This window comes from Schistocerca piceifrons, chromosome 2 (assembly GCF_021461385.2).
Source record: "Schistocerca piceifrons isolate TAMUIC-IGC-003096 chromosome 2, iqSchPice1.1, whole genome shotgun sequence".
NCBI lineage: Eukaryota > Metazoa > Arthropoda > Insecta > Orthoptera > Acrididae > Schistocerca > Schistocerca piceifrons.
Window position 1 is genome coordinate 1,043,627,581 of NC_060139.1, and position 23,623 is coordinate 1,043,651,203.

A 23,623-nucleotide genomic window follows, 5' to 3' on the forward strand; every position below is an offset into this window, starting at 1 on the left:
GAGTAACCAGCGCCCCCTCCCCCCCCCCCCCCCACTCCCTCCAAACACACGCTGTCATTAAGTGTATTTTTCGTTGGCACAAAAATAAGACAGAAAATTTGTTGGTTATTGAGCTGTGGTCAAAACTTCACCCTTTGAAGGTTATGTTACTTGTGCAGGTTCGCTCACAGCGAGCGATTCGGAATAAAAATCACTCATACTACATTATATAAGAAATGGGATTAACTATTCAGTTAGCGCATGTACGTGAATGATAACGACTTATAAATACATCACAATGAATACTCCTCTCCGCCTTGCCACTTGCGAAAATATCTCAGGAACCGAAAAATTTTGAAACGAGTTGCTTCAGTATAGTTTCCGACTGGAGAAAGAAACGCAATTGTATACAAATTACTGTATATCATGCTTATAACTACATTTATTAACAAATGCATACAACACGCAATTGAGTTCCAGGTTCTAATTCCCAGTTCACTGTGAAAATTTATGGACCATCTTCTTCTTTGTTTGGGGTCACTTGGAAATCTAAACTTGTGAAAACCATTTTTACAATGGATAGAGCAGTTCACAGCTGAGTAGCCACCCACATTTACTATGAGATCTTGAATGCATTTAATTAGAATTCTGTCCCGCATCGTGACTCATTTGTAAACAAGTATGAATATCCTATACTTTGAGGAAAACGTGGTTGGTTGTTCAGCTCAAGTAATTCGAGTCTTATGTACGACGATGACGAAAGAAACTTGGCAGCGTTGGTTCTCCTCGGAGCCTTCACCCACGGATGCTTCCATTGTGATGCTCTACGCAGAATCGGGACTCGTGTGAAAAGACGGCGCGGTGCCATCCATGCCTTTGTCCAGCCAGTGTTGTCGATGGACGCACCACTCTTGGCGACCACACTCTGCTGCTGCGTCACGGGGGGCCTCCACAGTGCTTAGGCTCCTATTAACCTGAGCTGAACTGTACGCCATGTTTTTCCCAAAGTACAGGACATTCATACTTGTTTGTAAATGAGTCACGAAGCGGTACAAAATTCTAATTAAATCTATTGAAGAATTCGTCGTAAATGCGGGTGGCTGCTCAGCTGTGAACGGCACTAACCATTGCAATAATTGCTTTAGCATGTTTATATTTCCAAAAGACCCCGAACGAGGAAAAAGATGGCCCATAAAATGCCGCAGAGACATATGGGAACCGAGACCTGCCGCTTAATTGTGAGTTGTATACGTTTATAAAATTATTTATAAACGTGAAGCCAATTGTATACAACTGCGTTTCTCCCCCAATCGAAAACTATACCGAATCAGTTCGTCTCAAAATTTTTCAAATCCTTAGATATTTCCGCAATTGGCACTGTGGGGAGGAATATTTATTGTGATGTATTTACACGTTGTTATCATAGAGATATATACACAACTGAATCATACTTTGCCTCATTTTTATATAGTTATTGTAGGACGAGTGATCGTTAAGATATTTTTATAGCGTACTGGTCATTATCGAGAAACTTGCACAAGTAACGTAACCTGTAACAAGCTGGCGGCGGCTCCATTAGAACAGTCATGTGGGCACCTATGGGTCCAGTGGAGCTCATGCAAGATACCATGGTGGCCAAGGAGTGCCAAAAAAATGGCTCTGAGCACTATGGGACTTAACTTCTGAGGTCATCAATCCCCTAGAACTTAGAATTACTTAAACCTAACTAGCCTAAGGACATCACACACATCCATGCCCGAGGCAGGATTCGAACCTGCGACCGTAGCGGTCACGCGGTTCCACACTGTCAAGGAGTGCCACACACTGGTTGCATACCACGTACACCCCTTCAAGACGGCCATGTTTCCCGAAAGCAGTGGTATCTTTCAACAAGACAATGCGCCATGTCACAAGGCCAGGAGTCTGATAGAGCGGTTTCCCCCTCCAACTTGCCAGGTCCGAACCCGGTTGAACACCTCTGGGATGCGATTGAACGTGTCGTCAGAGCTCATCGCCCCTCTCTCCGGAATTTACGGGAATTAGGTGACGTGTGTGCAGATGCGACTTACCAAAGCCTCATTGCTTCCATGCCACGACGCATCGCCGCTGTTATCCATGCCATAGGTGGACATACTGGCTATTAGGTACACGGTCATAGTGTGCTGGCGGATCAGTGTAGGAACTCTAGTTATACGGGCTGAGCTCCTGGCGTGACGCTGAGTACTCAACACGACTGCGTCTGGTACGCATAGCCGGTAATTTGGACAACAGACATTACATTTCTGGCTTCTCAAGGGCGTTATCCATGGACAAGATAACGCAAGACCGCATGTTGCCCATGCTGTCCTGACCTAATATATTTTAAAGCAGGTGGAGCCTCACAGCTCGTTTTTGAAGAACGTCGTGGTTCACCACCAAGGCCTGCTGTCTCAATTTCTTTTTTTAACAACAAGTTTCAGTCTACGAACCATCATCAGGTTCATAAAACATTTGCAATATACAGGGTTATTACAAATGATTGAAGCGATTTCACAGCTCTACAATAACTTTAATATTTGAGATATTTTCACAATGCTTTGCACACACATACAAAAACTCGAAAAGTTTTTTTAGGCATTCACAAATGTTCGATATGTGCCCCTTTAGTGATTCGGCAGACATCACGCCGATAATCAAGTTCCTCCCACACTCGGCGCAGCATGTCCCCATCAATGAGTTCGAAAGCATCGTTGATGTGAGCTCGCAGTTCTGGCACGTTTCTTGGTAGAGGAGGTTTAAACACTGAATCTTTCACATAACCCCACAGAAAGAAATCGCATGGGGTTAAGTCGGGAGAGCGTGGAGGCCATGACATGAATTGCTGATCATGATCTCCACCACGACCGAGCCATCGGTTTTCCAATCTCCTGTTTAAGAAATGCCGAACATCATGATGGAAGTGCGGTGGAGCACCATCCTGTTGAAAGATGAAGTCGGCGCTGTCGGTCTCCAGTTGCGGCATGAGCCAATTTTCCAGCATGTCCAGATACACGTGTCCTGTAACGTTTTTTTCGCAGAAGAAAAAGGGGCCGTAAACTTTAAACCGTGAGATTGCACAAAACACGTTAACTTTTGGTGAATTGTGAATTTGCTGCACGAATGCGTGAGGATTCTCTACCGCCCAGATTCGCACATTGTGCCTGTTCACTTCACCATTAAGAAAAAATGTTGCTTCATCACTGATCACAAGTTTCGCACTGAACACATCCTCTTCCATAAGCTGTTGCAACCGCGCCGAAAATTCAAAGCGTTTGACTTTGTCATCGGGTGTCAGGGCTTGTAGCAATTGTAAACGGTAAGGCTTCTGCTTTAGCCTTTTCCGTAAGATTTTCCAAACCGTCGGCTGTGGTACGTTTAGCTCCCTGCTTGCTTTATTCGTCGACTTCCGCGGGCTACGCGTGAAACTTGCCCGCACGTGTTCAACCGTTTCTTCGCTCACTGGAGGCCGACCCGTTGATTTCCCCTTACAGAGGCATCCAGAAGCTTTAAACTGCGCATACCATCGCCGAATGGAGTTAGCAGTTGGTGGATCTTTGTTGAACTTCGTCCTGAAGTGTCGTTGCACTGTTATGACTGACTGATGTGAGTGCATTTCAAGCACGACATACGCTTTCTCGGTTCCTGTCGCCATTTTGTCTCACTGCGCTCTCGAGCGCTTTGGCGGCAGAAACCTGAAGTGCGGCTTCAGCCGAACAAAACTTTATGAGTTTTTCTACGTATCTGTAGTGTGTCGTGACTATATGTCAATGAATGGGGCTACAGTGAATTTATGAATTCGCTTCAGTCATTTGTAATAGCCCTGTACTATGCGATATAAAATCAATGTCGTCAGACAAAAATTCATGGATTTTATTATTTGACTCCATTAATTTTATGTCACCTAGTGTGAAGTAAATGCTTCATGAACCTGAAGATGATACGTGGACCAAAACTAGTCGTTGAATAAAGAAATTTTGGCAGAAGCTCTTGGCAGTAAATCACGACATTATTCCGGTCTGACTTGCATCGTTAGGGAGGGTGTTTGACTTTTGCCCTGTCCAGCAAGTTCTCGGATCTTTCAGGCACGTAAAACATCTGGCCATGGCTTGCACGTGAGGCAGTCACCACTTATTACGATTGATGAACTCTTGTAAGAGTTAAAGCAGCGTGGAATGACACACTCTTACCTGTCATCCAAGTTCAATTCTACTCCATAATCAGCCAGGTTAGAGCCTCTGTTGCTACCAAAGTTACCAGCTCCGTGTAAAAATTTCAGACCGCGTATGACCCCAAATCATTTACGAATTCAATCATTCTTAGCATACTGTGTACGCACAACGAGTAAAATTTTGTTATTTAATATCTTACCTGGTGTTGCAATTTTAATGAAAAACAGAGATTTGGTAACTACAGCATGAAGATTTGAGTTCTCTGAATTTGGCTGTTGAGTGCAGTTTCATTTTAGTGCCTACTTTTTTATTGGTCTAGGGTACCGAAGGCAACACGGAATAACTTATGTCTTGTTTCTTTTCTCCGTTTTCCATTCTTTCCCTATGTTGTTCTTTCTTCTGTCCATGTTGCACATATCTGTTTCATTGTTTTCTCCTGGAAGCCCTTGAAACGTTTTACTTTTGCTCTGAATTTTTCTCCTTCCTATTTCTTCTTCCGTTATTTTTATTTCTCTCAGGCCTGCTTTAACTTATTTGATTCACAGCATTTATGCATTTTTTTTGTATCTGTCAAGAGTTAAAAACTCTTTTTGTTATTTTTTTTTCATCAAGCCTTTTTAGTTGGCCGTAAACACAACTCTTCTCTTCCTCATTGTGTGTAATATTCGTTCTATACTTTCATAAGCTTCTTTATTACTTCTTAATTTCCATTTCCCATTGTCATATTCTGGTCCCAAGATTTTTCTGATTATTTTTCCTTCCCTTCTTTTCTGTCCGCCTGCTTAGCTGAGTGGTAACATGTTTGCCTCCCATGCAGAGGGCCCAGCTTCGATTCCCGGTCGGGTCGAGGATTTTTCTCTGCTCGTGGAGTGGAAGTTGTGCTGTCCTCATCATCCTTCCATCACCATCGCCCAAAGTGGCGTCACCTGAAATAAGATTTGCAACCCGGCAGCCGAGCTTACCCAGATGGGGCCTCCATGCCAACAATACCTCATGATCACTTCATTCTTTTCCCTTTTTTCTATTTCACTTGATTGTTTAACTGTACTTAACGAAAGGCAATCTGAAGCACAAAGGCATTCCTGTCTAATGACAGTGCTGTAGAGCTGGATATCTCCATTTATGTATAAATAATTGAAAATCCTCTTCCATTACCCTAGTCCTTGCTAAGTGAGTTTCATTGTCCAAAGCATTCAGTTGTATTATTTCGCCTTGATAATTAAATTTTGTTGCTTTTTTAATTCTTCCATAATCAATTGTCATTTACTTAGGTGTCTCCTTGACATTTGCCATAACCTCTGTTTTTCCAAGAGGTATACAAAAGACTGCTTTTACAAATATCTTCTGTAAGAGATTTATCTGCATTCTTGCATCTCCTATAGACTGAGCTAAGACGGCAAGATCGTCTGCAAAAGCCAATCAACCAGATCTCAGATTATCCCCTTTCCTCCCAATTATCTCCCATCTTCTGTTCTTTTCCTCTTTTCCCTGACTGCCTTTTGCAGCACACAGTTGAAAAGCAGTGGGGACACTCGCTCTTGTCTACCAGTTTTGATCCCAAAGTCCTTGGCTGTTTCACATAAAAATTTAAATCTGCATTTTGAATTTTTTACTGTGTCTCCTTTTATGATTGCCACTGATTTGCTGTCAGCTCCACTCTTTTAAAATAACGAATGATATTTACCTGTCAATCGAATTACATATTTTTTTGAAGTCTACAAATGTTGAACAAATACTTTTGCCTAGGTTTATTTATTCGTTTACCGGTCCTGAGGTGAATCGAGGATTTGTCGAGTTACTTGCAGAAGAGTCACTCTATGTACAGAGCGGGAGAAAGCTTTTGGATTCCAGAACGAGTTAGTCTTCCGCCTGGGAACAAACTAGGTCAGCTTGTAGACGTTTACAGTCCCCAGATTCAAGGTCAAGACCGCAATTTCAGAGCTTGCGTGTTTAAAAACCCTGTTCGCGGTCGCGATAAGGTGAAACAGCGAAGCCCAGGAGTTCGTTCCGTGAGCGGCCATCCCCTCCACCAGTCTGTCTGCCGTTACGCTCGCTGCACCCGGCGCAGCCGAGCGTCCGCAGTGACTCGGACGGCAACAGGTGCTGCATCCCGCGTGTGGAGTGTTGGCTGCCCGTAAAGTACACTCGTCTGCAGCTCTAAATGCGCGAAACATGGTTTACGTTACGATATTCGCGAGGTGTGATTTTCAGGTCGTGCGGTAGCGTTCTCGCTTCCCGCGCCCGGTTTCCCGGGTTCGATTCCCGGCGGGGTCAGTGATTTTCTCTGCCTCGTGATGGCTGGGTGTTGTGTGATGTCCTTAGGTTAGTTAGGTTTAAGTAGTTCTAAGTTCTAGGGGACTGATTACCATAGATGTTAAGTCCCATAGTACTCAGAGCCATTTGAACCATTTTTTTTGTGATTTTCAACCTATTTATTTACTCGATTCACAAGCCGTACATTACGTAACCGTACAGTATTACAGGATACTGCTGAAACAACAATTTACAGAATTCACAGTTTGCATAGTCTATATAACCGAACAAACGAGGAGAAATCTTAATGATCTTCATATATGTGTGTTGTCTGTCCAAAGGGAAAGACAGCATTCTTGATCCCGCAGATGCACATATAAAACTTGTTCAAATGGCTCTGAACACTACGGGACTTAACATCTGAGGTCATCAGTCCCCTAGAACTTAGAACTACTGAAACCTAACTAACCTAAGGTCATCACACAAATCGATGCCCGAGGCAGGATTCAAATCTGCGACCGTAGAGGTCGCGCGGTTCCAGACTGAAGCGCCTAGAACCGCTCTGCCACACAGGCCGGCAGCTGCACATATACAGGGTTATTACAAATGATTGAAGCGATTTCACAGCTCTACAATAACTTTATTATTTGAGATATTTTCACAATGCTTTGCACACACATACAAAAACTCAAAGTTTTTTTAGGCATTCACAAATGTTCGATATGTGTCCCTTTAGTGATTCGGCAGACATCAAGCCGATAATAAAGTACCTCCCACACTCGGCGCAGCATGTCCCCATCAATGAGTTCGAAAGCATCGTTGATGCGAGCTCGCAGTTCTGGTAAGTTTCTTGGTAGAGGAGGTTTAAACACTGAATCTTTCACATAACCCCACAGAAAGAAATTGCATGGGGTTAAGTCGGGAGAGCGTGGAGGCCATGATATGAATTGCTGATCATGATCTCCACCACGACCGATCCATTGGTTTTCCAATCTCCTGTTTAAGAAATGCCGAACATCATGATGGAAGTGCGGTGGAGCACCATCCTGTGGTACGTTTAGCTCCCTGCTTGCTTTATTCGTCGACTTCCGCGGGCTACGCGTGAAACTTGCCCACACGGGTTCAACCGTTTCTTCACTCACTGCAGGCCGACCCGTTGATTTCCCCTTACAGAGGCATCCAGAAGCTTTAAACGGCGCATACCAGCGCCGAATGGAGTTAGCAGTTGGTGGATCTTTGTTGAACTTCGTCCTGAAGTGTCGTTGCACTGTTATAACTGACTGATGTGAGTGCATTTCAAGCACGACATACGCTTTATCGGCTCCTGTCGCCGCTTTGTCTCACTGCGCTCTCTAGCGCTCTGGCGGCAGAAACCTGAAGTGCGGCTTTATGAGTTTTTCTACGTATCTGTAGTGTGTCGTGACCATATGTCAATGAATGGAGCTACAGTGAATTTATGAAATCGCTTCAATCATTTGTAATAGCCCTGTACATGATGAAATGAAAGAGAAATTCTGACATCGGGCATTGAAATAAATTCAGTGGCGACAAGTTAAAATTTGTGCCGGACTAGGTATCGAACCCGGATTTCCAGCTTTACGTGAGCAGTAGCCTCAATTGCTTCGGCTCTCCGAGTGTGCTTTCCATCCTACCGAAATTCTCAACATGTCGCACATTGCTTACGTAGCGCCCCCTGTCCACTATACTCCGCCGGCCGGGGTGGCCAAGCGGTTCTAGGTCCTTCAGTCTGGAACCGTGGGACCGCTGCGGTCGCAGGTTCGAATCCTGTCTCGGGCATGGATGTGTGTGATGTCCTTAGGTTAGTTAGGTTTAAGTAGTTCTAACTTCTAGGGGACTGATGATCTCAGATGTTAAGTCCCATAGTGCTCAGAGCTATTTGAACCACTATACTCACTTGTCGCTGCTGGATTCCCGAAAGAGTTAAGCAGAGTGAGTGCATCCCCACTGAAATCGCAATTCGTACATACATTGAAGCGCCAAATAATCTAGTACAGACATGAGTATTCAAATACAGAGATATGTAAACAGGCAGAATACGGAGCTGCGGTCGGCAACGCCTATATGAGGTAACAAGTGTCCAGCGCAGTTGTTAGACTGGTTACTGTTGCTCCAATGGCAAGTTATCAACATTTCAGTGACTTTGAACGTGGTGTTAAAGTCGGCGCACGAGCGATGGGACACAGCATCTCCGAGGTAGCGATGAAGTGGGGATTTTCCCGTACGACCATTTCACGAGTGTACCGTGAATATCAGGAATCCGGTAAAACATCAAATCTCCTACGTCGCTGAAGCCGGAAAAAGATCTTTGCAAGAACGCGACCTCGACGACCGAAGAGAACATTTAACGTGACAGAAGAGCAACCCTTCAGCAAATTGCTCCAATTTCAATACAGTGCCATCAACAAGTGTCAGCGTGCGAACCATTCAACATTGGACTGTTGATGATTGGAAACATGTTGCTTGGTCGGACGAGTCTCGTTTCAAATTGTATCGAGTGGATGGACGTGCACGGGTGTGGAGACAACCTGATGAATCCATGGACCCTGCATGTCAGCAAGGGATTATTCAAGCTGATGGAGGATCTGTAATGGTATGGAGAGTGTGCAGTTGGAGTGATATGGGACCCCTGAAACGTCTAGATACGACTCTAACAGGTGACACGTACGTACGTACGTAAGCATCTTGTCTGATCACCTGCATCCATTCATGTCCATTGACATTCTAACGGACTTGGGAAATTACAGCAGGACAATGCGACACCGAACACGTCCAGAATAGCTAAACACTTCCGCTGACCACGAAACTCCCCAGACATGAACATTATTGAGCATATCTGGGATGCCTTACAACGTCCTGTTCAGAAGAGATCTTCACCCCCTCGTACTCTTACGCATTTATGGACAGCACTGCAGGATTCATGGTGTCAGTTCCCTAGAGAATTACTTCGGACATTAGTCGAGTCCATGCCACGTCGTGTTGCAGAACTTCTGCGTGTTCGCGGGGACCCTACACGATATTAGGCAGGAGGACCAGTTTATTTGGCCCTTCAGTTTACTTATACGTTGGAACTTATATAGTGGCAACTATTTATTCATAACCGATACAAAAGAGTTACATGTTTGCACCTGTTACTGTCCTTCAAAGGACAACAATGTGGAAGGCGTAGTATACCGTTAGCAGAGCCTGTTCTGTTGATGGTGCGAACGGAGCGGTCTGAAGTTATGGTGATTCTCGTGTACAACTGTGGTGGTGTTATCCTAACGCATTACGTTCCTCCACGGCAGACCGTCAATGCACAGTATTACTGTTCATTTCTGGAGCATCACCTGCGACCAGCTTTGCGAAAGAAGCGGGGACACTTTCTGCGCAATCAACCCATAATTTTACACGTCAATGCGCGGGCGCATACAGCGCAAGCTGTGGCTGTTCTGTTAGGTCGATGGGACTAGTGAGTACTGTACCATCTACCATACTCTCCGGACTTAAGTCCTTGTGATTTTGTTTTAATTCCGAATATGAAGTAACCACTTCGTGGCATTCGATTCAGAACTGTTCCATAGATTCGACAGGCAGTAGACCGCTCCATTTGCACCATCAACAGAACAGGCTCTGCTAACGGTGTACTACGCCTTCCACGTCGCTAGCAACGGGTCCTACACAACGCTGGTGACTACTCTGAAGGACAGTAAAAGTTGCAAAGATGTAACTTTTTTGTATCAGTTGTGAATAAATAGTTCCCACTATTTAACTTCCCACCCTCGTATATGTGTATAAAAATATTTAAATGTACGTATATAAACAGATATGGCCTGACCGCCATTAAGATCATTTCAGTGCAGATAGACTCTCTCCCCTGAACTCGAGCGGGAATCCAGAGTGATGCAGCGAGCAATGAGTATAGTGGACAGGGGGCGCCACGCAAGTAGTGATCGACAAGTTAGGAGTTTGAGTCACGCGGAAAGCGCACTCAGATGGCGATTAAGGCAACGGCTCGTATAAAGTGGGAAATCCGAATCCCGTTCCGTGTGAAATTTTCACTTGTCGCCACTGAATTCATGTCACTGCCTGGTTGTGGCCGAAAGTAATGAGAAGTGGCAGAAATGAGAACAGCGAGAAACTTAATATCAGGATTAATCGACACGAAATAGATGAAGCTAAGTAATTCTGCTACCTAGGCAGCAAAATAACCAATGGCGGAAGGAGCAAGAAGAACATCAAAAGCAGACTGTTGTTGTTGTTGTGGTCTTCAGTCCTGAGACTGGTTTGATGCAGCTCTCCATGCTACTCTATCCTGTGCCAGCTTCTTCATCTCACAGTACCTACTGCAACTTACATCCTTCTGAATCTGCTTAGTGTATTCATCTCTTGGTCTCCCTCTACGATTTTTACCCTCCACGCTGCCCTCCAATACTAAATTGGTGATCCCTTGATGCCTCAGAACATGTCCTACCAACCGATCCCTTCTTCTGGTCAAGTTGTGCCACAAACTTCTCTTCTCCCCAATCCTATTCAATACTTCCTCATTAGTTATGTGATCTACCCATCGAATCTTCAGCATTCTTCTGTAGCACCTCATTTCGAAAGCTTCTATTCTCTTCTTGTCCAAACTATTTATCGTCCATGTTTCACTTCCATACATGGCTACACTCCATACAAATACTTTCAGAAATGACTTCCTGACACTTAAATCTATATTCGATGTTAACAAATTTCTCTTCTTCAGAAACGCTTTCCTTGCATTTGCCAGTCTATATTTTATATCCTCTCCACTTCGACCATCATCAGTTATTTTGCTCCCCAAATAGCAAAACTCCTTAACTACTTTAAGTGTCTCATTTCCAAATCTAATTCCCTCAGCATCACCCGACTTAATTCGACTACATTTCATTATCCTCGTTTTGCTTTTGTTGATGTTCATCTTATATCCTCCTTTCAACACCCTATCCATTTCATTCAACTGCTCTTCCAAGTCCGTTGCTGTCTCTGACAGAATTACAATGTCATCGGCGAACCTCAAAGTTTTTATTCCTTCTCCGTGGATTTTAATACCTACTCCGAATTTTTCTTTTGTTTCCTTTACTGTTTGCTCAATATACAGATTCAATAACATCGGGGAGAGGTTACAACCCCGTCTTACTCCCTTCCCAACAACTGCTTCCCTTTCATGTCCCTCGACTCTTATAACTGCCATCTGGTTTCTGTATAAATTGTAAATAGCCTTTCCCTCCCTCTATTTTACCCCTGCCACCTTCAGAATTTGAAAGAGAGTATTCCAGTCAACATTGTCAAAAGCTTTCTCTAAGTCTACAAATGCTAGAAACGTAGGTTTGCCTTTCCTTAATCTTTCTTCTATGATAAGTCGTAGGGTCAGTATTGCCTCACGTGTTCCAGTATTTCTACGGAATCCAAACTGATCTTCCCCGACGTCGGCTTCTACTAGTTTTTCCATTCGTCTGTAAAGAATTCGTGTTAGTATTTTGCAGCTGTGGCTTATTAAACTGATTGTTCGGTAATTTTCGCATCTGTCAACACCTGCTTTCTTTGGGATTGGAATTATTATATTTTTCTTGAAGTGTGAGGGTATTTCGCCTGTTTCATACATCTTGCTCACCAGATGGTAGAGTTTTGTCAGGACTGGCTCTCCCAAGGCGTCAGTAGTTCCAATGGAATGTTGTCTACTCCGGGGGCCATGTTTCGACTCAGGTCTTTCAGTGCTCTGTCAAACTCTTCACGCAGTATCGTATCTCCCGTTTCATCTTCATCTACACCCCCTTCCATTTCCACGATATTGTTCTCAAGTACATCGCCCTTGTATAGACCCTCTATATACTCCTTCCACCTTTCTGCTTTCCCTTGTTTGCTTAGAACTGGGTTTCCATCTGTGCTCTCGATGTTCATACGAGTGGTTCTCTTATCTCCAAAGGTCTCTTTAATTTTCCTGTAGGCAGTATCTATCTTACCCCTAGTGAGATAAGCCTCTACATCCTTACATTTGTCCTCTAGCCATCCCTGCTTAGCCATTTTGCACTTCCTGTCGATCTCATTTTTGAGACGTTTGTATTCCTTTTTGTCTGCTTCATTTACTGCATTTTTATATTTTCTCCTTTCATCAATTAAATTCAATATTTCTTCTGTTACCCAAGGATTTCTACTAGCCCTCGTATTTTTACCTACTTGATCCTCTGCTGCCTTCACTACTTCATCCCTCAAAGCTACCCATTCTTCTTCTACTGTATTTCTTTCCCCCATTCCTGTCAATTGTTCTCTTATGCTCTCCCTGAAACTCTGTACAGCCTCTGGTTCTTTCAGTTTATCCAGGTCCCATCTCCTTAAATTCCCACCTTTTTGCAGTTTCTTCAGTTTTAATCTACAGGTCATAACCAATAGATTGTGGTCAGAATCCAAATCTACCCCTGGAAATGTCTTACAATTTAAAACCTGGTTCCTAAATCTCTGTCTTACCATTATATAATCTATCTGATACCTTTTAGTATCTCCAGGGTTCTTCCATGTATACAACCTTCTTTCAGCAGACTAGCACTGGCAAAATAGGCGTTCCTGGGCACGAGAAGCCTACTAGTATCAAACATTGGTCTTAATTTGAGGAAGAAAATTCTGACAAGTACGTTTGGAGCACAGCATTGTATGGTAGTGAAATATGGACTGTGGGGTAACCGGAGATGTGGTGCTACAGGCGAATGTCGAAAATTAGGTGGACTGATAACGTAAGGAATGAGAAGGTTTTGCGCAGAATCGGAGAGGAAGGAATATGGGTAAACCACTGACGAAGAAAAGGGACAGGATGATAGGACACCTGTTGACATGAGGGAATGACTTCCATAGTACTAGAGGGAACTGAAATCAATATAAAGTTTTAGGATTTATATCTGTCACTTATCCTTTCTCTCATCTCGGGCAATGGTTGTGTATGTGAAAAATGCCGAGTATCATTCTGACGTGGCCGTGTGATTTTGTTTTATAACATTCGTCCTCAAAAATACTTGTATCTTGGAAGTAAATACCGGGAAAAAGGTCTCTGCTCCAATAACACGCTACGTTTATTTATTCGGAAAATATCGTGACCAAGAGTGGTTCAAATGGCTCTGAGCACTATGGGACTTAACATCTATGGTCATCAGTCCCCTAGAACTTAGAACTACTCAAACCTAACTAACCTAAGGACATCACACAATACCCAGCCATCACGAGGCAGAGAAAATCCCTGACCCCGCCGGGAATCGAACCCGGGAACCCGGACGTGGGAAGCGAGAACGCTACCGCACGACCACGAGATGCGGGCTCGTGACCAAGGACTTCGTCTCAAAAAATTATAGCATTAAGCAAAGTACATGCTGCCAGAAACCACCCATGTTTTCACCTCAGATTAGGGTTCATGTTTCGAAACCCGCAGTGAGTAGATGCATATAAATTGTAATTCATTGGCTATTGCTTATGCCATACTCATGATGATATTCAGTGTGTTCGAAATGGAACAGGTAAAATGATTCTGCATTACTTAAGACGGAGAATTACATGACGAGTTAAACTTTCTTCGCTCTCGCCATTTATTAATGTCTTGTTTAACCCTCCGTTTAACTGGGGAAATTTAAATGAAACAACGAACGAATTAAAACATACAGCTCGAGGAACACTGTTTCAAGTATATTTGTATTTTGGCTACACATAGTCGCACCGAGAGCTGACCAGGCAATTTCATGGTGTTTCGTGATGAAACAGAGCCTTCTTGATGAACGAAAATCGTGTCGTCTATTCCAAAATACCATCGATTGAAAGTGTAGGAAATTGAGGACAGTGCAAGTGATTAAACTATCCTTTACACCTGATTTTAAAAACTACCAACTGCTGAACATTTTGCGGATCATGCACACAGATGTCGTGTTGATACCCGAAGATGACGTATACATACTTCGTAAACGTGGGCGCTAGCGTTTTGAATAGGGAACGAGTGAATCCAGCCTGCATTGCAGTTCCTGTTTCTACTCTTCAGTCTCTGACCAACGCCACAAACAAGAATCTAATGGAGAAAGCTCGGGTGGCCTTGGCTATTATGCGGCCGATACGGCGCTCAGGAGAGAACCGTTGGGTTGAAACTCCAGCCTGTTGCAAGTACGATTTAACCCTTGTTGGCGATACACTGCGTGTCTAAATCAACTGGAGGAAGGAGATGGTTATCAATAATACCGCAACAACTCGTTATCTGAGAAGTTATACTTGGAACAGAATAACTGGGAGGGACAGACAGGGAAAGAGGGGATGCTGCTTGTTCGTTGTTACCCGCACGCCCGATATGACAGCGTCAGCAACAGGTTCAAACATTTCCCGTTTATCTCCAATACAGAGTCCGCCCTGTAACATCGTAAGTCTTCGCGCTTCCCTGCTCCCACTCTCCGTTAGCTGCATTGTTCTGCGTGTTCACAAAAAAGGAGCACAACGAAACAAAGCACATGGCTAGGACTGTTCACAACGATTACGTTAGTGTCGACCGCAGAGCAATATGGCAACGGCGAACAAAAGGCTCTGAGCACTATGCGACTCAACTGCTGAGGTCATCAGTCGCCTAGAACTTAGAACTAATTAAACCTAACTAACCTAAGGACAGCACACAACACCCAGCCATCACGAGGCAGAGAAAATCCCTGACCCCGCCGGGAATCGAACCCGGGAACCCGGGCGTGGGAAGCGAGAACGCTACCGCACGACCACGAGATGCGGGCGGCGAACAAAAGAAAAGGCGCGGGCAGTCTCGTTCGTTTCTCTGGTTGGTTGTTGCTGCGAAATGGTTAAGCAGGGATGGCTAGAGAACAAATGTAAGGATGTAGAGGGTTATCTCACTAGGGGTAAGATAGATACTGCCTACAGGAAAATTAAAGAGACCTTTGGAGAAAAGAGAACCACGTGTACGAATATCAAGAGCTCAGATGGAAACCCAGTTCTAAGCAAAGAAGGGAAAGCAGAAAGGTGGAAGGAGTATATAGAGGGTCTATACAAGGGCGATGTACTTGAGGACAATATTATGGAAATGGAAGAGGATGTAGATGAAGATGAAATGGGAGATACGATACTGCGTGAAGAGTTTGACAGAGCACTGAAAGACCTGAGTCGAAACAAGGCCCCGGGAGTAGACAACATTCCATTAGAACTACTGGCGGCCTTGGGAGAGCCAGTCCTGACAAAACTCTACCATCTGGTGAGCAAGATGTATGAGACAGGCGAAATACCCTCAGACTTCAAGAAGAATATAATAATTCCAATCCCAAAGAAAGCAGGTGTTGACAGATGTGAAAATTACCGATCACTCAGTTTAATAAGCCACAGCTGCAAAATACTAACGCAAATTCTTTACAGACGAATGAAAAAACTAGTAGAAGCCAACCTTGGGGAAGATCAGTTTGGATTGCGTAGAAATATTGGAACACGTGAGGCAATACTGACCTTACGACTTATCTTAGAAGAAAGATTAAGGAAAGGCAAACCTACGTTTCTAGCATTTGTAGACTTAGAGAAAGCTTTTGACAATGTTGACTGGAATACTCTCTTTCAAATTCAAAAGGTGGCAGGGGTAAAATACAGGGAGCGAAAGGCTATTTACAATTTGTGCAGAAACCAGATGGCAGTTATAAGAGTCGACGGACATGAAAGGGAAGTAGCGGTTGGGAAGGGAGTGAGACAGAGTTGTAGCCTCTCCCCGATGTTATTCAATCTGTATATTGAGCAAGCAGTAACGGAAACAAAAGAAAAATTCGGAGTAGGTATTAAAATCCATGGAGAAGAAATAAAGACTTTGAGGTTTGCCGATGACATTGTAATTCTGTCAGAGACAGCAACGGACTTGGAAGAGCAGTTGAATGGAATGGACAGTGTCTTGAAAGGAGGATATAAGATGAACATCAACAAAAGCAAAACGAGGATAATGGACTGTAGTCGAATTAAGTCGGGTGATGCTGAGGGAATTAGATTAGGAAATGAGACACTTAAAGTAGTTAAGGAGTTTTGCTATTTGGGGAGCAAAATAACTGATGATGGTCAAAGTAGAGAGGATATAAAATGTAGACTGGCAATGGCAAGAAAAGCGTTTCTGAAGAAGAGAAATTTGTTAACATCGAGTATAGATTTAAGTGTCAGGAAGTCGTTTCTGAAAGTATTTGTATGGAGTGTAGCCATGTATGGAAGTGAAACATGGACGATAAATAGTTTGGACAAGAAGAGAACAGAAGCTTTCGAAATGTGGTGCTACAGAAGAATGCTGAAGATTAGATGGGTAGATCGCATAACTAATGAGGAGGTATTGAATAGAATTGGGGAGAAGAGGATTTTGTGGCACAACTTGACAAGAAGAAGGGACCGGTTGGTAGGACATGTTCTGAGGCATCAAGGGATCGCAAATTTAGCATTGGAGGGCAGTGTGGACGGTAAAAATCGTAGAGGGAGACCAAGAGATGAATACACTAAGCAGATTCAGAAGGACCTAGGTTGCAGTAAGTACGGGGAGATGAAGCAGCTTGCAAAGGATAGAGTAACATGGAGAGCTGCATCAAACCAGTCTCAGAACTGAAGACCACAACAACAACAACAACAACAATAATCCGGGAATAGGTAAAACGTTACTGTCCACAGTAGTGTTAGTCATTGGAGGCTTGACGCCTCCGATTGCATGACATTCAAATCGCCGTATAGTGTAAACAATTGAGAATTGTGCAACAACTTCGAAATGTAAGCTCCGCCAATCAGTATACAATACGTGGCAAAGAGTACGAATTATTCCGCCATTTAGTAAGGTTGTTTCATTTTCCATTCACAGATGAGACCTGGGAACACTGGTTGCTTATACGCCTATCTGCGAACAGTTAGATTGATTTTATCTTCGCGGCCCCTACGTGTGTGAAACGTAGACGATCGGAGACGAGTGGCAGAGTCGACTGACAACCTCTCCCAAGAATTTTATGAGTAGGTCTCCAGGAAGTACCAGGTAACTTTCTTCGTGTGTCTGCAATTTAAAATTTCGCAGAATTTCTGTGTCAGAGGCTCCAGCGAAAGCTGATGTTTTCTTACACCCGTGTTATGTTACCAGCTACAGAATCCACCTAATCAGTACTCTAGTACAGTACCGTATGTACAAGTGTTATGTAAAAAATCTTTTACTAAAAGTACTTCGATTTTTCAGTGGCATGGTATTAATTGGAAATCAGTCATTGATTTCCTTTCAGCTGGTCCACTGTACTTCTTCTGCTACGTTTATCTAAACAATGGTACTCATAGGTATTTTCTATTACGTAACTGTCTTCAGTTGCGAGTCATTAACCGTGAAAACGGTTGCAACATTTCAGCTACACAACTGTAGGTTTCTCTACATTAAGAGCTCATTGGCAGCATACGCTTCAGACTGTTATGTGACGTCTTCCCTGTAGTATCACCATGGGACATTCGTCGGTTTCGTCTCGAGACGCTGGAATTGTTGTTGCTAGATATATAATATTATATTTTGGATAATTTGGAAATTTGTAGTAAGTACTTATGGGACCAAACTGCTGAGGTCATTGGTCCCTCGGCTTACACACTACCTAATGTAACTTCCGGTAAGGGCAACACAAACACCCATGCTCGAGGGAGGACTCCGACGAGGGAAGCCGCGCGAACCGTGGCAAGGCGCCCCAGACCGCACGACTCCGACGCGCGGCTATATTTTGAAGATTCTACCTTCAGCAAAATACTATTTCTTCGTTCGCTCTGTTACACCATCAGCAGCGGGGTTCTCTTTATTTTGTTTTTTCATGTAGATGTCTGTCTTTTGCGGTACAGCACACACACTTTTACACAGTTGGTCATCTGTCTCCTTCGTGTACATGCTCTATAATGACTCACATCACAAGTTCCTGTCTTGTCATCATAATCACAACGTAACGCATCATTCATAAAACAAAAACATTGGTAGACTCCTCCTGTGTTGCCGCTGCCTGCCTCTGAAACAAGCTACCCTGCACTCCGCGTACAGCTCAGTACTTTGTTGCATTTAGCGAAAACCTGAGGCACTTTCTTTTTTTTTTATCTCAGTACTGTACCTGGATCATGAAGACAAAATGATAGACAGTTTAGCATGGAAAGGGGGCGGTGGAATGTTCTCAGTTCGCGCATGCGCAATATGGCTCCAATACAAGCAGCTGTGCGGCTCCATGCGAAGTATATTTATACTTTCCTCACTAACGAGCAGGACTGAGTTTTCTTTGTAGGATGCTAATAGTCTTATCTCTTTTCTAGTCTGTTTCATTGTTTCACATATTCCGCAAAATAAACATACCACACAGGGAAATAAAGCGTATAATAACAAATCACAACAATAATGTTATATATTCGTAATTGTTGTCTGCAACTGACAGAGCGGTATGACAACTATGCACAGGATAAAAGATGTGACGATACTGGTGCTCCGATTTATTGTTGCTATGATAGCTGTCCTGTAAACAACTGGTTGTCAGTCACTGTGTTATTCGCCGGCCGGGGTGGCCGAGCGGTTCTAGGCGCTACAGTCTGGATCCGCGCGACCGCTACGGTCGCAGGTTCGAATCCTGCCTCTGGCATGAATGTGTGTTATGTCCTTAGGTTAGTTAGGTTTAATTAGTTCTAAGTTCTAGGGGACTGATGACCTCAGCAGTAAAGTCTCATAGTGCTCAGAGCCATTTGAACCACAGTGTTATTCCGATCCAGGTATAGTTATTAATATATTATGACATATATCCAGTTTTCTGCCTGTCGAACACTAAAGCAAATTACTTTTGAATACATTATGGGAGTAACAGTGATCAATGTGTTAAAAATATTTACTATTAGAACTAGTGATTCTCCAGCAGAAAGAGGTTCCTACTCAACGGTCTGAAAATAACCACAGTAGTGGTCGGAACCGGTCACCTTAATAAACAAATCGTGATCAAGACTGTTTTTATAGTAAATATTTAAAACCAAAGCAAATGTTTCCATCTGCTGCCAGTTACGTTTCTTTCTGTTTTCGTTTCTCACCCAGTGACGGCACCTTCTTCTCCCGTTTTTAATTGGTTATTTTTCTATCACGTTCCTTTCCTCTCCCTCACCTACCTCTTCTGCCAGTGACCTCAGTTTAATTCCACCTGAGTGTGAAATGCTTTTGTTGTTCTAATTCTCACGTACCACTATAAACTCTTACGTTTTTCTACTGTAGCTGATACAGCTTTCCACTGTTTATAGTATAAATACTATACTAAATGTAACTCTTTTATAACATCTGTATCGTTATGTGAACATATAGAATGACTGGTTAGTTGTAAGAAACAGCATGATAGCTCTAATCTAGCTAAGATAAATAAATAATCAGTTTTGTTGTTTGTTCGTAAATGTGTATGAATAGTATTCGAACGTGCTCTGTTACACTGTTTACGATACTTTAATGCGGTAATAAGTAAAATGAATATAAACTCACTGATGATAGTGTGGCATAACCGAAACATGTATGGTCGAAAAGAGAAGGGAGAAATCTTCACAATATATTTGTTGTTCAAGCGAAGGCGGACGAAATAGCGAGCTCTCCTAAACAAAAATTACCTGAAGGAATACCTGTGTTTGCTGACCTTAGAAAAAATGTGGACTGTTGGCAGCGCTGGCGTCTCGGCACGGAAGTGTGGGATGCTTTTGAGGCACTGCACTGACACTACACAGATCACAGACGCACTCGCGGCACTGGTAGAGCACACGACACAGCACAACACGGAAAACGCGGCGCGCCACGACAAAGAACGCGCGGCAAGGCGACGCGACACGAAGCTTGCAGCTGGCAGCAAGTCGCCGGCACCACTGAGGCGGGGGGACGCGCCAGCGCCCGGCGTTGCCTGGCCTGGTTGGCCGTGACGTCACTGGCACGCAGTCACCGCCGGGGCACGCCGGTTCCTCTTTCACCGCCACGGCCGGCGCGGCGACGCCAGCCAGGTGAGTGTGCGACCGGCTGCCGCTACCCAGAAGTCCTTATGCAGCTGACGTCACTGGAGAACCACGAACGCCCATCCGAGGAGACGCGTCACTGCCGGTAGCTGCTGCTGGTTGCTAATGCCGGTACGAGGTGTCCCAGCAAAACCATCTTCTTTCACGAATACGAAGTAGAAGTGCTTGTGTTATTAAGAAGAACTGTGCAGTGATACTTCGGACATACGTGTACAATGTGTAAACTTTTAGATGGCAGACCTCTCCCTAGTCCTGAATCGGTAGAAGTCGGTAAACGTCGGGAGGCTTCGGTAGGCACTAGAGATGGGCAAACTGAAACACGTAACTGTTTCGAAACAAATGAAACAGTACAATGAAATGTTTCGATACGATGTTTCGAAACAGTGAAAACAGTTTGTGTTTTGTAATCTAATAAACCTCCACATTTTATCATCTTGAATGTCTACTGTATAAGTATGTCCGTATAAACAAAAATGAGGCGCGAGACCGATAATCATATCGCAGAAAGTATGAAACTATCACTTGGGAGTCTTGGCAGTTTCGTATTTCCTGCAACAAATGCGCTGCTTTCGTCTCGTGTGACTTTCATACTTTTCAATTGGCTGAGGACAGCCATAGCTGAAAACAGAAGAACCACCACGAACGGAACTGGAGGTGGGAGCGAACTGCAGAAACAACGGATATGATACTGGGATTCCAACATTCCGTTAGTATGGGTAATATACCCATCCTACTAATTTCCATGCACACAAAGGGAATCGTAGATAATAGGCACAGTGATTATAGACTCACAAATAACGCCAAATAATTCGAATAAATAACAAAATATAACAGAAAAAATTTTGTCTTTCAAGGTGTTTCGAACCACAAGTATTCACCACGCTTCCCAGCCCTTCCCGTTCACCATTACACTATCAGTGATATGTCAAACAGATTGCTTGCAATTATACCTACATCAAATTTATGTATATGTCTAATAACTGTCACTCTACGCCTTTTTTATTCAAAATGCTGTAGGCTTACTTGCGTTTCTTAATATGATTACTGTACATGAACAGAGAAGCGTATGTTATAAAAAAAGTGTAATTTAACTGAATGATTTTCACATATTTATTATTTTGAATGTGAATAGTATGCGTTGTTTTACTGTTTGGTTAGTGTTTATAAAGCAGATGTTACCCCCATTTCGAAATAGGACAGTCAGCTAGAAACGAAGCTTTATTTTCGGATATCTTAAGCTTCATGCTATTGCTTGTCAAAAAGATATCGACGCTCTTGAAAGAGTTTCATGAAGTGGTATGTTGTGTTTAGTACCTGTGCCGAGCCCGAATCTCGTCCGACACAGAGCGGAATGAAATATCACTGTTTCGATACAATTAGCCGGTCCAAGCACAGGTGGACTGAAACAGCCTTATTTTGAAACAACGATACAGTTTCTGTGCCTGGCTCGAGACCGAATCTGGTCCTGTTATCCGAGACAGGGGCGGAATGAAACACCACTGTTTCGAAACAGTGAACCACAGCCGTTCCGAAACACTGAAACAGTTCCACGTATCGAAACATAGAGACAGTGGCCAAGTCTAGTAGGCACGCAGTTTCGACTGCTGCCAACATCACGTAGCTGACAGTGTTGTACAAGGTAGCCATTGTCGTCTGCTTCGTTATTGTTTCGCGCTGTACTGTTATGCGTGTTTTTATTGCGCAGTTGTGCTAAACATTATCAAAATGAGTGAAGAGGCAGTTGCTGGCCCATCTCGGGAGTCCCCAACAACCCCTACCTGTAGGCCTACGGTTAGAAGGAAGCCAGTATTACGTAGCGATGCTTGCAAAATTATATTGCGTGTGGTTGAATGCTGCGAAAGGGAAAGGGAGCAGAAAAAATTGCTTCACCCCATTTACAAATCTTCAGTGAGAGCTGCTACATACACAGGACAAAACATGCGTAGCATTGGAAGATCCAAACAGTTTTCCAAGAATCATCCTGGCGCATCACCACAAACGCCTGGCATGAAAAGGAGAGTTTCCATTTCAGATATTTTGTTCGCGATCACTTTGAAGGAGCCCCCTATTTCGTCCGAATTACCTTATATTCCACTTTGCCTTGCTACCATATTGCTTTGTATGGAAACACCACTGGTTACTGTATTATTTCGAAACACATTCATATTACAGTACATTTCCAAATTCAAAAAAATACATGCAGTGCAGAAGGCATTTTCTTATAAACCTTTCTCGCTTTTAACTTAGGAAAAGAAGTGGAGAAATAGAAGTAATGATCGATGATTTCAACCAGCGTGTCATTCGCGACACGATAGCGGAATTTTATCCAGTGCAGAAGATTGTGCCGAGCCTGCGAACACTGCTTCCAGTTCGGAGAACAACTCACCAGTTTCATTGCAATCGGATGAACGGTTTGTGAGCGCATAGTAGACAAACATATGACGATTTCAGTTTCGTTTACGAACAACATTTAAAGCGAGTTTTACTTCCAAGCCTTTCGTCTGCTTTCGTGTAACCATGACGTGCAATTTGTAGTGCCAGCACTGCAACTGGTAGGCGTGCCTTGTCCCCCCCCCCCCCCCCCCCCCAACGGCTCCTCACCCCTCGCCAGCCAGTGCTTGCTTCTTCCTCTCCCCGCACTCCCCTCACAACTCTACCGTCTTACAGTTAACACACTGTACCACAAACACTGGTCTTTCGATTTATTCACCAATACCAGGTTCTCGGCTCTCAATAAATATGTTCTTCCTGGACAGGAATATACAGGATGTTTCCTTGAAGAGAGAGCAAAAATGTAATAGGACATGAGAACGCTCCACTGAACAATTTGAGGTAGGGAACGTGAGACCAGAGAAGCCAGCTTAAGGAGATATGAAAGTAAACTTTCAAAAAGATTTCGGGCTTGCAGCCGGTCGTCGTTAGCTTCCATCCACGATATTTCGACTGGACAACTGCCAGCCATCCTCAGGTGAGCCATCGAAGACTAACGCAGACGCTTTTTTTTCCCTTTATTGTGATTTCATTCCCTTGCCCCATATGGGCAGGGGAGGGCTGTCAGCGGCACAATCTGCCGCTCTTCAGCCGAGTGACATGGCAACTAAAATAAGAATAAAATGTTACATACATAAGGCGATAAAAAAGGGGAACATAAAACAGAGTAAAGGGAGAAAATGGAGGTAAAATAGACTGACATGGAGACGTTC